This window comes from Thermobia domestica, chromosome 15 (genome assembly GCF_964235325.1).
Source record: "Thermobia domestica chromosome 15, izTheDome1.hap1.1, whole genome shotgun sequence".
NCBI classification, from domain to species: Eukaryota; Metazoa; Arthropoda; class Insecta; order Zygentoma; family Lepismatidae; genus Thermobia; species Thermobia domestica.
Window position 1 is genome coordinate 187,022,961 of NC_137468.1, and position 26,833 is coordinate 187,049,793.

General features: G+C 35.0%; 1 protein-coding gene across 4 annotated transcripts in view; it reads right to left on the reverse strand.

Annotated features, from left to right (window-relative positions):
- The window catches only part of gprs (speckle type BTB/POZ protein), a 410,903-nt gene that overhangs the window by 168,938 nt on the left and 215,132 nt on the right, over nucleotides 1-26,833 (reverse strand). The window contains exon 1 of one of the 4 annotated variants that reach the window (XM_081740473.1): nucleotides 2,951-3,123. The exons of the other annotated variants lie outside the window; for them this stretch is intronic. The gene's annotated coding sequence lies outside the window, so the exon portion shown is untranslated. Of the gene's footprint in view, nucleotides 1-2,950; nucleotides 3,124-26,833 lie in introns of those variants that run through there. 4 annotated transcript variants of the gene reach the window in all.

A 26,833-nucleotide genomic window follows, 5' to 3' on the forward strand; every position in this document is an offset into this window, starting at 1 on the left:
CCTCCCCGAAGAGTTCACACCCCTCCGGGTGAAAATTTCTGAATTCAACACTGCCTGCATGTGGTACTTTTTTTCTCAGCAACTACTGGCCGGGTCTGAACGAAATTTGCTGAACAAGCAGCCCATCATCTAAGAATAAAGATAACTTTATTTGGTGGCCAAGCCTGGCCATATACAGTCTCGGCTCGGCAACAGAGGCTGTGTTCCACAACTATGCACGTTGGGAGTTTATGAGTTCGATTCACTGACTGTGTCAACAGTCGTTAAAAAAATCCTAGATCCACGTTTAACCCTACACAACATTTCAACAAATTATTATGTACAGTATCCTTTATCTTTCCAATCTCTTTCTCTGTGGCATATGTGTCAAAATTTACTAACTTCGATTGCAAATAGAAAGCATTAAATAAAAACATCTATATTCAAATAAAATATATATATACGGTTTTTATGTTACTGACTCCTGCTTGCCAAATTGTTTATAAAGGGGCCATTCATTACTCTTACATTAGTGGTAGCGCTAAAATAATAAAGTATTGATTCAGTATCACGAGGCAATAGGGAAGCTATCTGAATTAAGAGGTATCAAACTCTGGTCCAGAAAGCCAACAAAAATGGCGTCTGAGTAGTGATTGGCTAATCACGCATCACCGAGTAGATAGAGAGCCATCTGGCTGGCCAGAGATCTTTATGAGCTATAGCGAAAGGAAATTTAAAACAATTTCTTTCTACCTGTCAGCGAATTTCATCAGTTTCTCAACACCGTCTAACTAATAAAAACTGAAAAGGAACTCTAGCCAGCCACGTGGTGCACATAACTGCCGATGTTAGTGATAAGACTTGAATTGGATCCTAGGGCCACATATTTGACTCCCTTTCCCCCGCCTTGTGTATTTCAAAATAATTTATCCATTGTAGTAGAAATTTCCAGTGTGGGCGTTTTTCTGTATTTATTATTATAATGCAGTTACCTTTTAGAGTGATCCGTCCTATAAACGTGCATTCAACATTGAGATTTTCTGTAATCGCAATCCATTGTGACCACAATTTGATCATTGTAATCTACAACACAAGAACTATATTTTCTTTGAAGGAAGGCAGCTTGAAATATAGCCTTGGCTTGGGTGTGAAAATGTGCGTGGTCAGTTATTGGCTTCAAACGCCATATTTCTGACGTTTTTAAATTCAGTATAGCCTATATAATGACTTCTATATAATGCTTTGCTATATATTATGGGTACGACACGAAATCTGAATCTAGAAGCAAGATTATAGTTTCGTTGCAAGACCTCGCAAGATCTAATTTATGCAAATGTCTATCATCAAACAAATAGTTAGTCAGTAATGCCAACCTACGAACCGATTTGATACGTAGGCGAATATAGTTTGGCCTTAAATTAGCGGCCCCGGATTCGTAATTCCTTTTATAAACTTTCTTAAAATATCAATAGTTTTTCTTGCAACACCCATTACATGTGTATAAATATAGACCTTTTGAGTTTTTCGCCACCTAGAACCTGAAAAAGGGGGGAAAGTCCTGGATGTTGAAGAGGAATTATCCCAACTTAATAGTTTTAGAAGAAAATTCTCTTATTTTCTTCTATAACTCACGGGGTAAGGTTAACAAAGTTACACTACTGTCAGAAATTCACAAATTAATTGCAGTAATTTAGTTGTAATTAACAGGTATTCTATATGTAATTAATAACTGAACTAGTCGTTAGCGGTCTTTTTAATCTTAAGACAATAGATATTTCTTTCCATGTTGAAATATTCCAGTCCGAAGATTGTTTTCTATTATCCTTCCTAATCCATCACTCAAATAAACACTCTCAGGATTTATGCAACTTTCCCCGAGCAAAAGCGTAGACGGGACGAGACTTCTTCAATATACATCGTAAAGCTAATCTTTATTAATTTAAATTGCCCTACACCATTAACTATCAATAAAGTATTTTATTTATTTATTTATTTGACAATCACCAGATACAGCTCCGAGGCCATTTTACACTGGATATCTAACAACAACAACAATAACAATGGAAAGGATTTGGGAAGGTATCGGCCAGGGCCTGTTTATTAGGTACCATCCCGGCATTTGCCTGGTAGGACTGAGGAAAACAATGGAAAACTTCAGTCAGGATGGTCGGCAGCGGGATTCGAACCCATGACCTCCCGAATGCGAAGCCAACGCTCTACCACTTGAGCCACTTCGCTTGGTAATGGGTTTATGATCCAACTTTCAAAATTAATGAACATATTCGCGTGTTCAAACTTCTCCTCCGTCTATGCCTCAGATACTTTTCAGTTCATGCGTATATTCTCAATTTAACTATCCTAGATTACTATATCAAAAATGAACTATGAAATTTATAACTTAGTGATTAAATAACCCAGTTTTACTAGAAACGGGAATCTATTAAAACCATATTACAAAATAGTTATGTTATTTTAAATTTTACGTCTCCACTAAGAAGCTGTTGTGTACCCTCACAAGGTACGCCTACCTCAGGCTAAATAAAATGATCTGAAGTTTACTTTAGTCTATACGTATTTGCTACACATGTCGATTTTAAAACCTATCTCATGAAAGAAAATATATATTACTGATCGAGAGAACATAATTCTAATCAGTACTCGTTTAGGAGACGAATATTACTCCTTCCATGCTCATTGCCTACCCTTCAAGGATGAACGCTTTGTTCCCAGTTATCGATCCCCTTCCTTCAACAGGTTGTCAGTCCACAGGAAGAAATCCCTTTAACACACGTTATCTCGACTTTCATTCATATTGTACGGGCTTTGGTGATTTGCTTTTACTATGTTCTCTACAAATGAATGAACACACTTAGCTATTATATTAACAGAGATAAATAAATAAAACCATTCATACTCTCTTTATGAATGACTTTGGATATTGACAAAAAGAAAAAAAGAAAAGAAAACTTACCACAAAGTTCCTGTTGTCTCACGTACCACCTGCTGCTGATATGGAGATGTTTCTAATAAATGACTTCGCTGATTGATGACAGACGGATGGTTGCTCGTTTTCCTGCTGAGATGAGAGTCTTTGGTTTGTCTCCAGTTATCATTCTACTCGTCTTCCCACCCTCCGTATGCAAAATCGACTCGTTCTGTCCCGAGCAGACGCACAAAACACGCAGAGCCCCCTATCGGTTGCTACTTTCTCTTCTCCAGAGGCATCTATCGACGTATGTTGAAACTACGAAGTGAGAGTGACTGGCCTGGTAATTGGAGAGATTGTTCGTTCGATGTAAGGCTGGAAAACTCTCCTGATGGGAGAGGGTGGAAAGAGTTTAGGGGGCTGCGTACCTAGAGGTGTCATTTTGGCAGGACAGTGGGGCAATTGCCCCTGGATTTGAGAGAGAATTTTTAATTAGTACCACAGTAAGTGCAGTGCCGGCGCTAAGCTCGTAATAGTAGGAATGCAAGAGGGAAGGCGAGGCAACTACGCTTGTTTTGCCTTTATTATTATTATTATTATTATTATTATTATTATTATTATTATTATTATTATTATTATTATTATTAAATTCTGAGCTTCTACCAATCCAATTTATTTCTGACTGCACAACTTTATGCTTGTGAGGACCAAATGAATCAGTGGCGGAGCCAAGGGAGGGCCTGAGAGGCCAGACTCCCTTGCTCAAATTCTTGGCTCCCCCACGCAGAGTGATACTGCTATAGGTCGACAAACGGTGAGTTGATACTGGCCACAAGTGAAAGCACTATCGAACATCTCTCGACAATAGTTACCAACTTCAAAATACCGTATATTGCAATAGTCTGTGTTCCGAGTAAAACAGTTCCAGGCTCGTTTTTGTTTGTAGTAAGCACTGAAAGTTGTAAGGTGCATAAATTGACCTCATTATCTGAACGCTCCTTTTAACTTCTGTTCCTTATCTGGTTATATTCTTTGTTTTCGACAAAGAACCAGGAAAAAAGAGCATAATCAATCGACATTCTCATTCGCTTCAAAGTTGAAAGGCATATTAAAATAAGAGACGCTTATTTACAAATAGCATGCACTGCAATAAAACATTACACTTATGTTGGACGGAAGAATTCTTCGTACATTAAGTAATTAATTTCCATTGATTATGGCGACATACAACAAATACATAGCATCCATTAAAAAATTTGGTATTATTATTATTATTATTATTATTATTATTATCAAATAATATGGAGCCGCCTTGTTTAATATACAGTAAAAGAAGAGAAGTGAAGTTTTTATTATTTCTGTCATTCTCTCTGTTGTTCGTATCCCAATCTTTCGAGAAAATTAAGATAATGAATACCACCAACACCTACTGTTTGCTACTGATACTGGTTCTCCTTCTCGACTACCTCCTGGTCTTGCAGGCGTAAAATTTCGGTCGCCAGGTCGCCATTGGCGACCAGTGTTCAGTAGGAATGGTTTCTGCCTAAACTTACAGGACTGCGCAGTTTGTTTCGCACGAAAATAATTGTCATTGTCTCATAGGAAACACGGAATGTGAAGTTTTCACAACGTAGTAATTCACCCCTTTTTTCCTTAAGGACTTTGATCCAATTGACAACTAGTACTTCAGTGCAGAGAGAGCGCGTTACAAAAACCTTAACAACTATATGAATTGTCCAATTCAAAATTATCATGAATTTAATTGTCTGGGTTTGAAATTTTATTCCCTGATGTAATCTATTTCTTTGTCAAACCGAACGCCTTGGGGAAGAGGGGAGGAGACCTCTCATAATTTGTATGAGAGATACTGGCGACCATGATTTTTGGATTGGCGAGTGCGTCTGCGTTCGAAATTTTGCGCCCTGCTCTAGTACGTCTAGTTTCCTAACGCTCTTGACTGTGACAACCAAATAGAAACCTTCTGCTGCCATGTTAAGAAGCGATATTAGCGATCTCCAAGGAAAACGGAGTCAGCACTTGATGGACCTATACTACTAACTAAAGCCTGGGGAAATGAGGCTAACAAAAATCAATGGTTCTTTAGAAATAAATCGTTCAGAAGTGTTTTCTTTTAAACGATTTTAACTATAGCTTAATCCCAAAACTGCTACTACTAAAGAAAATCCGAAATTTATCACAGAACTAGTACTACAATCTCCTGATTATAACCATCAGGAGATACTTGGTCGCGGCAGTAATGTTATTTTGTGTAAAAGTGATAGTTACTTCCATGACCAAGTTATGACTAAGATCTGATGTTTAGTAATCAGAGATATATAAGGAGTTTGTGAGACTGGTCGACAGATATTCCATTCAGTAAGTTCAGTCAATGAATATCCATTTTTATCACAGATTTATATTTGTTCTTCGTCAAAATACGCATTTCTGAGAAAATTAAGCATTAAGAATTTATGACAAGGGACATCACCCAATTGTCCGGCTCCGATTTCAATGATTATTTTTACTGATAGAGGACATGTATTCATTATTTGTGATGACAGAAATTTTTGCTATGGTGCATGTTTTCTACTTTTTTAATATAATTTTTAAGAGTTGTGATGTGGTTATTAGAGATTACTGCAGAAGTCCCTTACTACCCTTTGTAAACAGAGCGTTAATGAAAGAACAACCATGTAGATACATATAAGGCCTAGGGGGAGTTGTATGGTAGGTTTGTCCCTGACGGCAGCCATATTGAAATGCACCATTTTGAATTAAGGTCGAATTTTTTAAAATGGGATTGGGTAATATGATACATAATTTCGGGCTAAAATTTAATCAGGAAGACAATGGTCAAGTTAGTTTTAAGATACGTCCATTTGGGGAAAACTTACAGGCATTTATTTGTTTACTTACAATGTGCAAAAATCCCTTACCTCCGCTTCTAACCCGCGTATTAATGATAGTAAGTGGATAAAACCTGTGGTAATACATATTATGCCTAGAGGGAAGTGATACGATAAGGGTATCCTTGACGGCAGCCATCTTGAAATCCGGCATTTTGAATTAAAGTAAAGTTTTGAAAAATACAAACCATAGCATGTGACATCTCATTTTAACAGCAAATTTTCCCCAGAAGCCAATGGTATGTTTATTTTTGTTCTATAGTTAACCAGTGTGAATTTAGGGCTGCTTCTAATGTGCACCAAACGTCTATTATTCGATCTTTCAAATTGGCAACACTCCAAATTTTCACCGCATGTTTTAAGATTCCAACTAGCACTTTGTAATTGTTGCCATGGCTCATTTTTTCTAAATTTATTACATTTTCTTAAGAGTTGCGATTTGTCAGTTCATGAATAGTGTTGGGATAAGCATCCAACAATCTTTCTGAATTTAGAAGACTTTCCATGTAATTATTTATTTTCTATGCCATGTAATTATTTTCTTCCTATACCTGCCCTTCAAAAACTCGTTTACTGACCTGCACAACGAAACAACTCCAACTTTGCATTCCGGTGATACCGAAGACGTAGCTTGTAATGGATAGTAGATGAGAAGAGAAATCAAATGAAAATTCACTTCAAGAAGGAAAATGAAATATGATTGTTATGTAAATCAATGGTCTTTTGTTTTGTTTTACATTTATTTCTTTACTGTATATTTATTTATTTATTTATTTATTTATTTATTTGTATGGATTTTTTTTTAGCTAGTCAGACAAAAATGTTATTTGTTTTCTAACGATTTTTGTCGATCGTTCATGTTTGTAACATTTATAATCAGTATTGATCGGGAACTCGATTAAGTAACACCTTTTTATAAACAAGTCACATGTTTTCATATTATGTTCATGGAACACTCCGCATCAAAAAATTGCGACAGATAATGTAGTACAGTTAGGCCACCCAATATACACCTTCTTATCCCATAATCTTATCAGGTAAAGAGACCCCTCTCTCTCCTCCTTTCTCCTCTTCCATACTAAAATTAGTTAACAAAATGAGCGCAAATCTAATTTCAAACTACACATGTATTAGTTTCGACAAAATGAAAAAACAAAACCAAGACGAAACAAGATTCATAAGTTGATGTGGGGAGAAACTGCAACACACACAATGAAAAATTGAAACCAATGGATGTATACTACACAGAAATTCAGAAATAAGGCAAAGACAGGGTGTGTGTGTGAGAGAGAGAGAGAGAGAAGAGGAGAGAAGAAGAAAAAGAAAAGGGAGAACAGATAAAACTGTGGAATTCAAACTAGTAAGAAAAGAACCTAACATTATAAAGTTCTGTTTCCAGAAATCCAATGATAGAAATAACGTTTGTTTTTACATATTTTTTCAGAACTATTCGAATATATAGAGGATGCTTTAAACATTCATTATGTCACTTTCATAAAGGATAGCATACGCATTTTCCAGTAGAACTGTAAATCTCCAAGACACATCTAGGATAATGCCAAAAGTTTAACATACATGCTTTGTTTCCGCGTGATTCGATTGTAAATTCGGTAGTGATCATTGGACGTACTGATCCAAAATACATTCTAATAAACCCAGTAGATAGCGTTGGTCATATCTTTCACTTCAGACTACTAATACCAACTGACCCCCCCCCCAAAAAAAAAAGAAAAAAAGAAAGAAAGAAACAAAGAGTGCTATTTTACTGCTAAATTTCTGTCAGAAATACCCTATATTAAAAAGTCCAAGGTGTATCGTAATGAAAACTAACAAATGTTTGAAAGGAAAAGTTTATGTTCCTCATACATGTAGCATGTTTCAATCGAATTATCGAATGGAAACAAATTTTCTGTCGAACTAGTATAAATAAAATTTTGTTTTTAAATAACCAAACATGTTACCATTTTCTAGTCTTTTCCGAATATTTATCTCTTCCGAACATCCAGCATTGATTTCATCTCTTGTGGATATAACGTAATTTACACAGATAGAATGAACACGCTGATAGCTCAAACGGATCATCGTGTCAGTCGGATGATGTTGGTTGGGTTATAGAAGACCACTGGGTCGAGGATTTAAATCCGTAGTAATCCGGTAATTCGACCGATACTCGGTAACCCAGAGAATAAAAAAGAGTTTTTACTTATTCCCTTGCGTTTAAACAGTATTTCTGTCAGAGATGACCACGACTGGAAATGTTATCCCCAGAGCGTGAAAAACACGATTCCCAAGTTCCCAGTTAATTACATTCTCCAGAGCAGGTGCTTACTCCGTTTTAACTTTGGAACATGAAGTGCGTGTGTGTGACAGAGGGGGAGAAGTGAAAAATGCAAAGACAGGATAAGGAAACGTCAAGAAAGAGAGGGAGTGGGTGGAAATATAAATATGAAACATATTTATTATTAGAGTGTATGATGTAGAACGCACACACTGTTTATTCGAAATATCACCAGTGGTGCCTTGTAAGTTCTTCATCAGAAGATGAATCTCTGTTTGCAGTCAATATTTTATGCGAAAAAATCATACTACCTGATAGGGAATCGAACCAAAATTTGCATTTGGAAGTCTACGTTACCACATTATCAATATATCACCGATTATTTTAGTTAAACTTTGTTTAACAAATGTTGTAGTGTTTCTTTCTGAGAACGATAACACGAAAAGTGTATACTGCAGATCAATTATGTGCATGTAATGCCCTGGTAATTCTCATGCACTTTCCCATCCAACATCCATCATGATACAGGCGTTTACTTCCACATTCTTACGTATTTCTTGTCCTGTATGATAAGTCGATGCTTCACAATCAATTTGTTAAAAATAACTTTGGCGAGAACAGGATTTGAACCTATGTCAGATAGTTGTATTATTCATAACGCCATTACCTTAAAAGTACACTATTATGCCACCTGAATTTACAAGCAAAATATTACTTACTTTAGGTCTGATCTTTGGAATGAAGCAAAGTGCACAACGAAATTCATTTATTCGACGGCCTAGAGAGAAATTGGTGCACACTAATAAAGGAGAAACATACAATCCAGGAAAAAATACAGAAATAAAATACATTTTACAGTAATTTTGCCGTTTAAGTTGAAAAGTACGTGAATAAAATAATAGTAATAATAATAATAAATGCTCACATTCACAGTGTAGTTGTTTATTATTATTGTGTTGTCTTGACTGGAAGACTAATCGGAAAACGACCATTAGGAAGACCTAGGGGCAGATGAGAGGACAATATTAAGATGGATCTCGCAGAGATAGAAGTACAAAGTAGAAACTGGATCCAATTGGCTAAGGATAGAAGTCAGTGGAGAGCTTTTTTGAACGCGGCATTGAACCTCCGAGTTCCGTGGGCCATAGAGTTAGTTTATTATTATTATTATTATTATTATTATTACTAGAACCAATTACCCGCTTAGTTGGGTTAATTTAAGAGAAAATAGTAATATGCTCCGCTACTCAGTCAATTTTTACTATTACTAAAGCGCTCTTTTATATCGGTCATTTTCGATGAGTTTTATATATCCCCTCCCCATCCTATGTTGTGGGACATGGCATCTGCAGTGTCATTGTTCATCTCAGTGAGCCGGAAAACTATGAAATCGACACTGATGTTGGTTATTTCGATCATTTTTATATGCCTCCCCCTCCTCCAAGTTGCGGGGCTGAATTTGGACTTCAACAGCATCAGATGTGTCACTGTTAATCTCAGCGATTCGAAAAATTGTAGATTCGCCACTAATACCGGCCATTTTTCGTTCTTTTTTAAATGTCTCTCCCCTTCCCCTCCCTTAAGTTACAACGTCAAAGTCATATGACAGAAACCATCTCACATTCGAACTTCATCTAGGTTGAAAATTTGATCGAGATTTGTTTGGTGGTTCAAAAGTCATTAAGTTTTATTTATTTTTATATATCTCCCTCTCCCATTCCCCTCCCTAAGTTCTCCAGTGAAAGTGAAATGATAAATATCATCTCAGGCCTGAACCTCATCTATGTTAAAAATTTGTTCGAGATTTATCATTTTGTTCACGAGTTATCAAGTTTTATTTATTCTTTTTAACTCCTCCCTCCCCTCAATCCTAAGTTATATCGTCAAAATAAATAGATAAATACCATCTTAGGACCGGAGCTCATCGATGTTGAAAATTTGATCGAGATCGGTCGGGTGGTTCAAGAGATTAGGAGCCACAAACAGTTACTTTCAATAGTTTATTATTATTATTATTATTATTATTATTATTATTATTATTATTATTATTATATTATTATTATTATTTGTATAATTTAAGAAAACTGGTAATTTAGTCGTGTATGAAAAATTGTCTGCTTTAAGAAAAAATGTTAAAAGAATGTACAATAAACTTAAGAAATGTTATTTTGAGGAGTTGGAAAATAGTATTTATACGAACAAAGCGTATTTTTGGAATAATTTTAACAAGTCCCAAGACAAAAATGTACCAAATAGAATTTTGTTTAAAGGTACTACTGTTACAGGAGTAAGACAAATTGCTGAAGTTTTTAAAGATGTATTTTACAATAATTTTAATTTAAAAGTTGATACACGAGATTGTGCTGTAGTTAGTAATCTGAACAGCAACAATATAACAATTCCTGTAATATGTGAAAATGATGTTGCTGAAGTAATAAGTAAACTTCGACCATTAGCATCTTCAGGACCTGGGAGCTTCTCAAATTATATTCTTAAAACATGCTCGAAAGAAATAGCTCCTGTTATGTCAAAAATATACAATACCTCATTAAGAACAGGGTCATTCCCATCTAAATGGAAACATGTACATGTAGTACCGGTTTACAAGAACAATGACAAGTTAAATCCAAGCAACTACAGGCCAATAACCTTATTGAACATTTTCTCTAAATTTTTTTAAACTATCATTCATAAACAATTGTTTTTTTAATGTAAAAATATATTGCAAAAATTACAGCATGGCTTTTACAAAGGGAAATCAGTTGCAACCAATCTCTGTGTGAAATAACAGATTTTGCTCACTCTGAAATGAAAAGTAGATCATAAACTGATGTTATATACATTGACATGAGTAAAGCTTTTGATTTAGTTAATTATAGATTACTATTAAAAAAACTGTCAAACATAGGTGTATCACCCTTGTATCTAAATTTTTTTTGAAAGTTACTTGACTGGCAGAACATACCAAATTTAAATTGGTAATGTCCTGTCAGATTCATCCACTATTAGTAATGGTGTTCCTCAAGGTTCTCCTCTGGGTCCATTACTCTTCTCAGTTTTTATCAATGACCTACCAACAGTTTTAAATCATTCCAATATTTTACTTTACGCTGATGACATTAAGGTTTTTAGAGTAGTAAACAATATTGAGGACAATGTTAGGCTACAAGAAGACTTCAGTAGTGTCGTTACTTGGTGCAAAGACCACGGTATGAGTATCAATTGTTTGAAAACTAAGTGTATGACCTACAGTAACAAGTCGCAATACTATGTAAGTCAATACGAAATACAAGGTACCATAATACAGAAAGTTAACTCAATGAAGGGTTTAGGTGTGACATTTGACAGGTCATTACGCTTTGGTGATCATATATAAAATATATATAATGAAGCTAGAAAAATAATTGGTTACCTGTTTCATCAATGGCCTACTTTTTGTCACTCAGATACATACGTACTCTTGTATAAACTACTGGTAAGGTCAAAACTTGAATATGCATAGGTGACTTGGAACAGCCTAACAAATACTCTCGTGAATAAACTCGAAATGATTCAGAAGTGTTTTATTAGAGTACTTTGTTTTAAGTTAGGACTAGGCTATTACTCTAGCACGTATGAATATTGGATAACATACTTTAAATTTGAACGATTGGCTGACAGGAGAAAATTGATAGACTCTGTATTTTACAAAAGATACTTGAGAACCGATGTACCTCGGACTATATTTTTAAAAAATGTAAAGTTTAAAGTTCCAACGTATGGTACAAGGGCAAACATTTTAGTGCAATCACATAATAGAAAACATATTTTAATCTCTAGGATTTTAACAAGTTATAATGAATTCATATCCTAATATATGACATAATTTTTAATGTAAGTTAGTAGTTTTTATTTTTACTTTAATTTTTGACATTTCTTTGTTTTTAGTAATTGACATACACTACATTGTCAGTGTTTTTATTATTAATAATTTATGTTAATGTGGTATTCATACTTTATCGCTTATACTATTTTATAATTTTAATATAATGTGGAACAAGACAAAGTGCTGTATTTTTGCTGTGTTTTAGCTGTTCTCAGCACGTAAAATAAAGTTTTTTCATTATTATTATTATTATTATTATTATTATTATTATTATTATTATTATTATTATTATTATTATTATTATTATTTGCGTACTTTAGAACTTGCACGGCGAAATTACTGCAAAGTGTGTTTTATTTCTGTAATTTTTCCTGGATTGTATGTTTTTCGTTTACTGGTGAGCATTAATTTCTCTCCAGGCCATCGAATAAATGAATTTCGTTGTGCAATTTGGTGCAAATAACCTTACAGGAAGAAGCAGTTTCATTTCAAAGATCAGCACTAAACTAAGTAATATTTTGCTTGTAATTTCAGGTGGCATGATAGTATAGGGGTGACGTAATGGCGTTATGAAAAATACAGCTATCTGACATAGGTTCAAAGCTTGTTCACGCTAAAGTTGATTTTTTTTACAAACTGTGAAGCATCGACTTATCATACTGGACAAGCAATACGCAAGAATATGGAAGCAAACACCTGTATCATGATAGAGACGATTTACGAATGTTGGTTGGGAAAGGGCATGGGAATTACCAGGACATTGCAAACACATAATTGATCTGCAGCAAACACATAATTGCTGCAAACAGAGGTTCATCTTCTGATGAAGAACTTACAAGGCACCACTGGCGATATTTCGAGTAAACACTGTGTGTGTTTTATATCATACCGTGTAATGATAAGTATGTTTCATATTTATATTCGTCCCCTCTCTCTCTCTTCTTGACGTTTCCCTATCCTGTTTTTGCACCTTTCACTTCTCCCACTTCTCTCTGTCTCACACACACACACTTCATATGCATGTGCGTGTTCCAAAGTTAAAATGAGGCAAGAACATATAATTAACTGGGAACTTCGGCTTCGTGCTTTTCATGCTCTGGGGATAACATTTCCAGTCGTGGTTATCTCTGATAGAAATACTGTTTAAACTCAAGGGAATAAGTAAAAACTCTTTTTTATTCTCTGGGTAACCGAGTATCGGTCGAATTACCGGGTCACTTCGGATTTGAATCCTCGACCCAGTGGTCTTTTATAACCCAACCAACATCATCCGACTGACACAATAATCCATTTGAGCTCTAGCGTGTTCATTCTATCTGTGAAAATTACACTATATCCACAAGAGATGAAATCAATGTTGGATGTTCGGAAAAGATAAATATTCGGAAAAGACTAGAAAATGGAAACCTGTTTGGTTATTTGAAAACAAAATTTTATTTAAAATAGTTCGACAGAAAATTTGTTTCCATTCTATAATTCGATTGAAACATGCTACATCTATGAGGAATATAAACTTTTCCTTTCAAACATTTGTTACTTTTCATTACGGTCACTTTAGACTTTTAATATAGGGTATTTCTGACAGAAATTTAGCAGTAAAATAGCACTCTTTGTTTCTTTGTTTTTTCTTTTCGTTTTTTTTTTTTTTTGTTCGGTTGGCATTAGTAGTCTGAAATGAAGGATATGACCAACGCTATCTACTGGGTTTATTAGAATGTATTTTGGATCAGTACGTCCAATGAACACTACCGAATTTACAATCGAATCACGCGGAAACAAAGCATGTATGTTAAACTTTTGACATTATCCTAGATATGTCTCGGAGATCTACAGTTCTACTGGAAATTGCGTATACTATCCTTTATGAAAGTGACATAATGAATGTTTAAAGCATCCTCTATATATTCGAAGGGGACGCGGCAGAAGTCCTAAAAGGCACAAGACCTAATTGGCATTAGACCTAAAATGCACAAGTCCTAAAAATTATTTTGCGGCACAAGTCCTAAATGGCAGAAGTCCTGAAAGGCAGAAGTCCTAAATGGCAGAACTAATAAAAATCATTTCGCGCCACAAGTCCTAAACGGCAGAAGTCCTAAAAATCTCTTGTGGCGCTACCATCGCGTCCGTAAGAAGAATACTGTCAATCTGTTAGTCAAAGTTTTAGAGATACTGTTTCAAATTACAGAACCTTAGTTCTTACAAGTTATTTGTATAAATACATATTCTATCGTTCTGAAATAATAATTAAATAAATAAATGAAGCCTATTGTCCTTTCTTGCTCTTTCCATGATATTTTTCTATGTTGACAAAATTTTAACTTCCTACCAAATGATTCCCAGATCTTTCATAATATCTGTTTTTCTCTATTTCCACACCATTGACCTCATATTAGTAACATAATATTGTGTATTAGTTATGTACGTCATAAATTTTGTTTTCCTTGTGTTGTTTTGAAGTAAATTATTTTTACATGTATATTTCTTGTACAGAAGTCTTTCTGTAGCAAATATTTGTCATACTCGTAATTAACTACTCTTACTCGTTATCATTATTAATAATAATTTTAGTGTTACTAACATAGTTGTTACCGTTGGAGTTAAATACGTTCATATTGGTATTGTGCAACTACTTACTACTGAAATGCTTTATCGAATATTTAAGTCTGTAGTTTGTAGCATGGTGGCCATAGACGTTAATGGCTTATAGCCCATAGTGCGTCACTGAAATTTTAGAGGATCTTTGAAAAGCAACTTGATTGAAATTAATGAGAAAGATATATTTAAAATAAATTTATTTAATACAAGAACATTGCGTTTAATCAATTCCGCAACCATTGTTGAGGAAGGGATGTATTAAAGAACGAACCATTGAAATAGTGCAGAAGCAATAGCTGAGTTTTTTATAAATATATATATAAATGAAAGTATACTAGAATGTAACTTAACAACACTTAAACCACCAGACTGATCTCGACAAAAACTTTCAACATAGATGAGGTTAGGGCCTGAAATGGTTTTATCATTTCACTTTGAAGGTGCAACTTGGAGGAAGGAAGTGCTGATATATATTAAAAATTATCCATCTTAGTGTCGAACCCATAGTTTTCGGGGTTGCTGAGATGAACACTGACATTTCCGATGAAGCTTAAATTCTAATTCAGCACTGCAACTTGGGGGAAGGAGAGGAAGATGTATAAAATGATCGAAAATGACCGCTATAAGTGTCGAATCCATAGTTTCTGCGGTCGCTGAGGTGAACAGTTACATTCTATGCCGTTTAAATTTAAATTTACTCCCACAAATTTAGGAAGGTACATAAAAATGATAAAAAATAATCGATATTAGTGTGAATCCATAGTTTTTGGGGTCGCTGATGTGAACAGTGACACTTTCGGTGCCGTTTAAATTCAAATTTACTCCCGCAAATTGAGGGAGGTATATAAAAATGATGAAAAATAATCGATATTAGTGTGGATCCATAGTATTCAAGGTCGCTAATGTGAACAGTGGCACTTTCGATGCCGTTTAAAAAAATTAAATTTATCCCCGCAAATTGAGGGAGGGGGAGGTATATTAAAATGATGCAAAATAATCTATATCAGTGCGAATCCATAGTTTTCAGGGCCACTGAAATGAACAGTAACATTTCCGATGCAGTTTAAATCCGAATTCAACGCCGAAACTTTAGGGAGGGGGAAAGGGGTGATATATAAAAAATGATCGAAAATGACTGATATTAGTGTTGAATCTATAGTTTTTGGGGTTGCTGAGATGAGCAGTGACGCTTTTAATGCCGTTTAAACCCAAATTCAGCGCCGTGACCTTGGGAGAGAGGAGAAGGGGATATATATATGACCGATATTATAGTCGAATACATCGTTTTGGGGGTTGCTTTGATGAACAGTAACACTTCCGATACCGTTTACATCCACATTCAGGCTCGCAACTTGGGTAGATGAAAATGGCTGGAAATGGTCGATATTAGTGTCAAATCAATAGTTTTCGGGGTTGCTGAGATGAACAGTGACATTTCTGATGCAGTTTAAATCCAAATTCATCTCCGCAACTTGGAGGCGGAGAGATATATAAAAATGATCGAAAATGACCGATAATAGTGCCATAGTTTTTAGAGTCGCTGAAATCAACAGTAACACTTCCGATGCAGTTTAAATCCAAATGCATCCCCGCAACTTGGAGGCGGATATATATATATATATATATATATATATATATATATATATATATATATATATATATATATATATATATATATATATATATATATATATATGATCCAAAATACCGATAATAGTGTTGGAATATCGGTTTTTGGGGTCCTGAGATGAACAGTGACACTTCCGATGCCGTTTAAATCCAAATTCAGCCCCCATTATTACTCCTAAAGGGAGAGGATGACATGTAATAATAAGTGAAAATGACTGATACTAGTGTCAAACTCATAGTTTTGGGGTCCCTAAGTTCACTGGTGACAGTTTTGATGCTCCTTATACCGAAAATGAAACTATTCTCCCCGTGTGAAGAACGGGTATTCTGCTAGTCTTTAAGAATAACGAACGAAAGTTTCACATGTTAAATTCTTTAATATATTTGTCGCTGCTCAAATTTACGCACTTATGCGGTGTATGTGTGTATATTTATTTATTTATTTATTTATTTATTGAACAAATTCCCAGATACAGCATAACTTTGCCATTTTACACAGGGACATGCTAACAAAAAAAAAAAAAAGACAACAATAACAACAACATAGAGAAAAAGTGTAAAAGTAAAACTATTCCGTCAAAGCTCGTTTAATTGCTCTTTCAAACACTGGGTAGCTCGAAAAAATGTCCACATCAGTTGTTATGGACATTCTAACAGCCTGTCATCAGCCTGTCTTGATTATAACAGTTTGGTATTCTATAAAAAAGAGACCTCTGTATAACAGCCAACCTAGGATGGGCAAGATGGAATAGGTGGGTATTCCGGGTGATGCGGGAAGGTACACGTAAGGATAGTTCCTGAAGTAATATTTCCGATCTTAAGTTTCCATTAACTATTTTATGTAGATACTTCAGGTCAGAGGTAATTCTGCGTACTTCAGGAGTCTGAATATTAAGATGTCGCAAGAGTTCCTTCTTAGATAATAATCGCAGTGCAGGAACACGAAAACGGACTATAGCAATGAAGAAATTGAGAACAGAATCAAGTCTGGAGAGATGTGTAGGTGCTGCCATGGCCCATATGGGAGAGCAGTATTCGATCTTGGGCGCTATTAAAGTCTTATAAAAAGTTGCTAATGAAGAATCAGTGCGTAGTTCGGTGAATCGATAAAGAAGTCCCAACATGCGCATTGAATTCTTTAGTATTGAGGAGATGTGGTCAGAGAAGGTGAGTTTTGAATCAAAGATGACACCAAGATCGTAATGACTAGCAGAATGTGTGATAGGGGAATCGTTGATATGGTATGTGGAGGGAACAGGAGACTTTTTCAAAGTAATAGTAATACTGTCACATTTCTTACTGTTGAGTTTCAAGTGCCACATTTCACACCAGCCTGTAAGGTAATTTATGTCTTCCTGTAGAGCAATTGTGTCATGGAGACATGATATTTATCTGTATAACTTACAATCGTCAGCAAAAAGCAGAAGGCCACTAGGTTGAGCTGATAAGTGCGTGTGGAGATCATCCATATACAGTACAAACAGCAGAGGCCCAAGTACACTCCCCTGAGGCACACCTGAGATCACGGGTTGGGGGTTAGAAGTCGCCCCTGAAAGAACAACTCTCTGTTTACGGTCCTTCAAGTAGCTTGTGATTAGAGAGAAAAATTTGCCATGTACATTAAATCTATTGGAGAGCTTATGAAGAAGATGAATGTGACTGACAGAATCAAAGGCCTTCGAGAGATCAAAGTAGATAACATCTAATTGAGTATTGTTATTCATACATTTGACTGCACAGGAAAGAAGAGTACTTAAGTTTGAGAGACTTGAGCTTTTCGGTAGAAAGCCGTGCTGAGAACTATGGATGTAAGGTGAGGTGAATTTAAGTAGCCTGTCTTTGATTATTTTTTCGCAGATAATTGATACTACAGACAGAAGAGATATTGGCCTATAGGAGGATACATGATCTTTAAGTCCTGATTTATATATTGGGGTCACGTGAGCTAGTTTCCAACTGGTGGGATAATACCCTTTCTTGAAGCATCTATTGAATAAGATAGATAGAGGAACCGCAATAACTGAAGCAGTTTTGTTGAGAAAGAGAGGACTAATTTTATCAGGTCCAAGTGATCTATGTGGAGATAACGATAGCAAGAGAGCCAGAACTTCGCCCGGGGTGGTAGAGAGAATGGATAAGGTGTCCGAACAGATGGGGTGGAGAGGGGGGAGAGGGGTTGTAGAGGGAAGAGAAGTAAATGTTTTGCAGAAGTAGTTATTGAAGAGGTCTGGTCTTTGATCATCACTCGCTTCAGTATTTTCATCTTGAACTGTTGCCGGTATGCCCGGAGATTTTGTATATGTAAAGAAAATCCTCTCTTTTTGAGTTCTTCGAAAAATATACAAATAATAAAGAGGTATTTATATCAGAAAACTAAAAAGTAAAATTAAAAGATGTTGCTTTAACTATTTTTCCTGGTAGCGAAATACGTTGTATGTATAGATGCTCCAGGCACATTACAGCAAATAAGATTAGCATCAGGCGAATAAATAGTTTTTAAATTACATTATCCGGGTTTTGCCAATATTTCCGAACAAAAGAGTTTTTGTAATGGGTTCAAAATTTACAAAGCACAAGGAAAATACGTGTCTCCATAAAATAGATATTTGATTTTAACATACTGGTATTAACTAAAATGATTCTGGCCCTGTTATTTTAACACTTCCCTGCCATAAAACGGTAACTTTATAAGATTACTTAAGATAATTTAAATGCGTCTATATTATTTAATCTAACTTCGATTATATTTCAGTAATTTTTGTAGCCATAACTCCATTCTATCACGGTGCTAACTTTAAAGGAATGGTGTAAATATATTTATTGCCATAAAATTTTCCTATTCTAATACAAGAAACATAACTACTCAATGATCTTAACTGTAAAGTAGTAAATATAAAATAGTTTTCATTTTAAAGGCATAATGTGTGAAACATTCAAAAATTTCAATTTTCCCCAATCTTTTCGTTTTTGTCAGGTTCGGGAAAAACTGTAAAAAACTGGTTTTTTTACCCAAAATTTCCGCTTTTTTTTGTAGACCTTTGCAACACTAGTCGCACATATTGTGAACATTCATCAGACACGAAGACACATGATTCATCACTAAAACTTCTATTCTCCAATCATCAGCAGTCCAATGTTCTTTGCCTCGTGCCCATTCGAGGCGCTTCTTTGCAATGATTGGAGTAATTTTTGCTTTTTTCTTGGCCTGAGTGCTTTTATTCCCTTAATACAAAGAACCCTTCGAACATTCTCAGCCATTTTTATGCTTAAGTCTCTAGAAGTTGCGTTTCTGTTTCCCAGAGCCAATCTTTTTTAGATTTTGATACCTCTTAGCGATAGCTTTGGATCTCACCCACACTTCCAAAGCCTATTTTGCTGACACATTTGCTTCTTGCTCATCGCAACGGAGATTTTACTCACAGATTTTTGCCCTACCCCAACTCTAATAGCAATTTGTCGTATATATCTTCCTTTCACCAGAAGTATTTTGACAACTTACACTTTACGGGAAGAAAGGTCTCTGGCTTTTCAAATTATGCCGCGATTACAGGACTTCATAGAATAAAAGATTAATACACAAAACACGTCAAGATCACTTCGAACTGACCCTTACGAACTGTTGAACGCTTTGAATGTCGTAAACGCTTACGACACAATACTTCAGATTGTAACTTGTTCGAAATCACAACAGCTGTCTAAGCTGAAATACCCCTTTCAGAACTCTCTCCCCTCTACTAATGCCATCTGCTGTTCAACGGTGATATCACCACTTCAAGTCTACAGTAAACAAATGAAGAATCCTATATTGGTGGTTTAAACAATTAAATTACATGTTCAAGAACTCCGAAATTAGGACTGCAACATCAATTTTGCATTTTTCGAGAGTGAGTCTAATAATTCGAACACGTCTGTACAACTGTCTTACGTGTTTTATTGAGTTTTCAGTATTTTAAACACGTTACTTATAAAGTGAAGAATTACATATAACATTTTAGGTGCATGACATCATCATCATCATAGGTATTCTGCCATTATTGGTCAGTTGCTACAACTGAGAAGCTTCCATGCTCCACGGTCTTCTGCTAACCTCTTTCTCTTCACGTACGATTATTTTTCTGTTTTAAAATCGTCCATCAATTGTAGTCTTCTTCGCCCCTCCCTCTGTCAAAGATGTGTGACAGTTGTAGAAAATAATAATCATCCTCCTATTAGGCTGGGCCTATGATTCTGTCTCTTGATTTTAGTTCATTTTGTAAGAATTTTCAAGGTCCTATCCTCTTGGATTTTGTCTTCCATTCATAATCACCTGTTTAGTAATTTTAACGAAGTCTGTAAAAAGAATAACCATATCTTCAAGTTTCATCATAAATTTTAGATGTCATTCTACTTGTTCTTTTCGGAAAATTGACTAGGATACAGTTCTGTCATTAGCAGTGTTATTCACATCACTTTAGTACAAATGAATGTAATTTTTTAACACCTGCAGGGAAATGGAAAATCGATTGATTCAGTTGCAGGAAAGCCGTTTGACATTGTGACTTAAACGAACATAAAACATACCTAATGCGGCTTAATATCAAGTCATTTCACATCAAAATTTTATTCAATTTTCCAGAAGTTCATTTCCAACATGCTAAGGCTCTCAGTACGCAAAATGTGTCACAGTTCACATCCTCAAGAAATGTTTGGCCACATATTAAGTAAGCAATGCAACAGAACCATAAGGAGTACCTTAAGAAAGAGTGTTACTTCTGTACATCACAACTTCTTTTTCGGCATCACCTTATCAGCTTATTTGTCTTCTATACATAAATCTATACTATATGCGATAACACTTCTATTCTCATATTTATATTGTCAATGTACAAGCTTGTAAATAGCACCAATTCAAAATATCAATATAACACTTTCAAATACTTGTATGTTTTCTATAGAGTTCCAACCAAATCAAAAGGTCAGATAATCGGGGATAAGGGCCGTCTTATGCACCCTCTTGGATTATTTGTTTAATGTATGGCCAAACATATCTTGGGGATGTGAAATGTAATACCTTTTATTTACTGCTAACCTTAGCATGTTGGGCATGAATTACTGGAAAACTGAGAAAAATTTCGTTTTGAAATGACTTTATATTAGACCGAATTAAGTTTGATCTATGTTTGTTTCAGTTACAAGGTCAAACGACTTTCTTGCAACTGAGTCAATCAATTTTCCATTTTTCTGCAGATATTTAAAGAAATCATATTTATTTTTACTAAAATAGATGTGAATAATACTGATAATAGCAAAACTGTATCTACTCATTTTTCCGAGAAGAACAAGTAGAATAACATTTAAAATTTATGATGAAATCTGAAAAAATAGTTATTCTTCTTACAGAATCTCTTACAATTAAGAAGAAAAACATTCCTAGGAGAAATCTCTCCCTGTACAGAATTCGCACCTTCAAAGATTAAGCAGAACGGGAATTCCCGTTCTGCCTAAAAATAAGAATATTTATAATACTTTTTACAAAGTGCTAGAAGGCCCTTAGGCAGAACAAAAAGACACCGAGTTCATAAGGAAAAGACCTCGCGCTATCCTCTTCGGAGAAATTGACAGAAGAGTAACTTAAGAATATACTGCATATAATGAGGGGATTCCAGATTGTAAATAGCTTTCCAAAGTGAATAGCTTTTATGTAGAATACGGTTCACTAGATGCTCTGCTTCTGTGGTGTGTACATTCGATGTTCTTTGGAAAAGAAAGGAAAAAATAGAAAATACAGAAACATCAATTTAAACACAGAAGCATTATTTACTTGTTAGGAAACTATTCATACTGTACGAATACATTTCACATTGAATTGAAGTATTGATAGCAACGACAGTAAATTATTCATTTTATTAAATGATTTCTCATAACAAGGTAAAAGGACTGTGTAATATTTCACGGCTTTTGTGAACCATTACTAGGTTAACAGAGTAGCGAAGGGGTTTAAGGCATAATGCTTGCAATTTTACGGACGTAGATTCGAGTCCCTATTACGGTAGAAACTCTCCTTTTCTTTATATAATGGAGCAATTTTCTACAACTTACGAATTATTCATTGATAAAACGCAAAATCAGCAAAAGTATCGGAGGTGATAGAATATGAAGGTAAAACGAAACACATAGTTATTTTATGACGGCAGTCTTGCACCAAACGAGCTTCGAAAACAACACTTTCCATTGCTTGATGTGAAGTTCAGTAATACATTCGATTCAAGCACAGTGTGGGCAATTACTGTAATTGTTTAAAAAATAATTTCTTTTCTTTGCGTTCTTAGGAACATCGTTTTGTAGATTATAAACACTTTTTTATTTCTTCATATAAACTATATAATGAATGTCATATTTTTCGCTACTGGTACTCATGGAATTAAAAGAAAAAATACTCCAATTTCCATCTTAGTGGCAACATTTATGTAATTGTTGGTGGTGAATAACTACATTCAGTGCTCGAAATGCGATAGGTGTCAGTAATTCACTACTTGTTCATTTATTTAAACGTTTTCGACTGTTACTGACATTTAAAGTCTTCCTAAGATAAAGTTACTTAATTTAATAATGTTGCCACGAGATGAGGCGAGAGAAGATTGTAGGCTGTCTCCTGTGGTATGATGCAAATGCCATCTCGTCTCGAAACAATCTTTGTCTCATATGAAAGTCTCCACTCTTACACTGAGAAAAAAACATTCTCCGGACAGCGGTATATTGTACAAATATACGGAATCCTCTTGCTTACTAAAGAAATCAGTGCGGAGCATACGTTATCCATATGCTACATACGCACTGCCCTTAGATGTTACATCATGCCATTGCATGACGTCTGACATCTAAGTTTTCCTTATATTACATACATATATGTATGTTACATTCGTCAGCTATATGTTATATACATCCATTTTTATGTGAGATCCTGACCGCCTATATTATTTCATACGGAAAGTACGTATAGATGGAACACATACGGAAAGTATTATAAAACATGCGTTTTCAGTTATACGACCGCTGTACGTTAAGTCTAAAAACTACAGGAATTACCTACCTACCTTTTTAAGTACGCCACATACATTTTTTCTCAGTGTAAGACTCTTGATGATAAACTTTGATAGGCGGCGAGCAAGATGGAGAAAATTCCACTTTGATGGTCACCTGGCAATACATTCGGTCGCAGACAAAACCCATCGAAAACCTTTCATGTCTAAAACAAAAGTCCACTAGATACATATTTTATGATTAAACATTAAATACACACTCTATGTACGAGTAAAAGCGTAAAAATGAAATGAAATCTTTAAGTTTTACGTCCCAACGTTATGCTGGATAAGCTAAAGGAGACGGTGATGATGAGAAATGAAGGAAATGAAGTAAGTGGGGGAAAACAGAAGAACCCCGAGGAAACCCACGCACACGGTGTTTGTCCACCACAAAGTTCAAATGGCAGGAGTCGAGATCGAACCCTGGCCCTATGCACCATAGGTGAACCCTCTATCACTGAGCCGCCGAAGCCCCATGTATAAGCGGAAAAAATAAACAAATGTAACGATCACCTACGATAAAGACAGTATACACTGTGAGAATGAAAAAAAAAATTCTAATATTAAACAAAATAAAGCTGTGTTTTCTTACAAGTTAACAAGAAACCGTTGGAAAAGTTTCCGTGTCTGCATTAAGACATGGAACACAAACTAAAAATTAACTTCCCAAGTAAAATTTAGTTACAGAAAGTAGTTCGTGACCTGAAATACCAAGAACAGTAAGGAGTATTTAAACTTCGGGTTTTGAGGTCACGGAGGTCCTTCTCGGAAGGTAGGCCAAGGTGCTGCACGTTTGCCGAGGAGTTCTTGATTAACATGCTGCCTCGATTTCGGAAGAGAGAGGCCCAGAGTTCAATTCAGGTTTATTCAGCTCCATAAGCCACGCAAAGAGGTTTGCTGTGGGCTGTGACGGTTGCCTACCTCAGAGGTCCTGAGATCCATACCGTTCTATATAGCCACGCAAAGAGGTTTGCTTTGGGCTACCACTGATGTTGTCTTTAGAGGTCAAAAGTTCGATCCCGCCTACGTAGCCACACAAAGAGGTTTGTAGTGGGCTCAAACTGATCGCTACTCTAGGCTTGGAAGAGGAAGACGTGATTCATCTATTGAATTGTAGTGCCTATAATTAGTGTGCAATTAAAACAGTTATCGTGGGATATGAAAAGAACACGAGAAGCTGACTTCCAATACGAGGCTGAAACATGTAAGTAGCCAGTAATGAAATTTAATGCATAAATGATAGATTCACTCTCAAAACAGTTCTAAGCGATATAGTCCAAGGCTTATCTTATGCCTGGCGTGTTATTTCAAATCATTGTGCTAATATGATAATCTTTGTAAGTCAAACAAAATATATATTTTTTAAACTCTGTTAAACTAACTTTTGTGACACACAGAGTTTGACCCTGGTTTAGCAGATACGCAGTAGTGACCAACAGATTCCCTTTTGTTGTATGTATATCTTATGTAAATAAACAATCATCATCATCATCATTATATATTTTCTCTCTTATTCCATTTTGCAATTGTTAAATAAGATTAACAAAATGTTGTAAGAACTAATAGCGTTATATTAACAAAGGTTCACCAAGTAGTTTATAAAATAATTTCGTCCTTATTTGTAATGGAATTCCAGGGGCTTATCGCCCAGCCTTGTTAGGAAGAAGAAGCATATACAGTTTATTGCATTGCAGATAGCATACCCTACAGGGAAATTAAATTATAGGTCACACTCTATCACTGTACTACCACACCAAACTAGTAATATTCCAAGACAAGAACCATTGTCTTGTTCTACAAATAACACTAGACTAGCAAGTGATAACACAATACGTGTACAGAAACCAATACATAGTCATTCAGGGAGTAGCCAGCAAGTTATTATAGAGGGCCTTGATTTTTACAAACTAAAAACAAATAAAAAGTGTCTTTCAAGATTATGAAAGAATTAATAACAAATATATACATACGTATTTCAGAAGTACATATTATTATTATTATTATTATTATTATTAGTTGTAGTAGTAGTAGTAGTATAGTAGTACTAATAATAATAATAGTAGTAGTAGTATATTTCATGTATGCTACATTTCTGAGACTTGAGTCTTGATAGTACGTGAAGTTAAAATCAAAGGTTATATTACGAACGGCAAATGATGGCTTAACACCAAAAACACATTCCTGGCCGGGACCGGGGGTTAGTCTGTTTTATGTTTATTAAACGTGTTTAATAATTATAGCAAATGATGGATGTTTATAATAGAATGTGAAAGAATACAATTTTAAAAGAATTAAACTACATCAACATGTTAAAATAATTAAAAGAATCTAATTAATCAGCCATTTTGTACTCTCGTTTGCTTAACTGGATGAACCGAGGCCTAAAGGAAAAGAGTTTTCTGCCCAAATCCCATAAGCAGTGGGATATTTTAATATTATAGAAATTGACCCTCCTTCCCCTTAGAAGTGTAATTTTCAAGACGCTGAAACCTATAGTATTTTATTAGTTTTAGTTAAAAGTTCAAATACCAAGTTTCACGCATCTAACTTAAACAATCCTTCCTTAATTTATTTAATATTTTCTGAGTAAGTAATGGGGAATTCGAACATAAAAAAGTGCTCCCTTTGCTCTTTCCCTTTTATGTGTTTAATTTTCAGTTTTTTTTTTAACAGGAAAGTTTATATGCCAAGTTTCATTTTACTAGCTTGAGAAACTTGCGAGATACACTACCCTTTAAAAAAATCTTGCCCCACCTTTTTACGATACTTATTTCCAAAAATTCTTTCTTATGTTCTGCTTTCATAAGAAAATTATATTTTATAATTAAAATTTAACGACTCTACTTGTAGTAGTATGCCCAAAAAATCACTCATCTTTACTCTTTTATATAAGAGTACAGAAGATAAATACAGTCAAACAAATGGACTTCCATGAACAGTTTCCGATTTCTTATAACTAACTTATTCATACATTTCCCGCAAGCTGCGGTTTGAAATTTACACTCTGTCAAGGTCCAGGTTTCAAACAGGAACTAACTGGAAATACAATAATATTATGTATTTATGTACAGGTGTAATATGTATAAATTTATTGCCTTATTGAAACTTTCGTAATCTGGAAATAAACTTTTGATTTGCTTTTAATATATAAAAAGCCTGCTCCCCTAGAAAAATTTGCAGGCCACAACCCCAAATTACTATGAAGTAATTTCTGCAAAAATGGCACAGGACGTAAAATTTAGGTCTAGTGCCGTTAACTATAGATTGATTGATTGATTTTGAGTTTTACGTCCTGTTCAGCAACGAGACTATATGAGACGTGGACCTACTGATTAACGTGGGATCCGAACCACATGAGCTCCCGCCGGGAATCGAACCCGGGTCGTTAACTATAGAACAAATATAAACATATCATTGGCTTTTGGGGAAAATTTGCTGTTAAAATGAGATGTCACATGCTATGGTTTGTATTTTTCAAAACTTTACTTTAATTCAAAATGCCGGATTTCAAGATGGCTGCCGTCAAGGATACCCTTACCGTATCACTTCCCTCTAGGCATAATATGTATTACCAAAGGTTTTATCCACTTATTA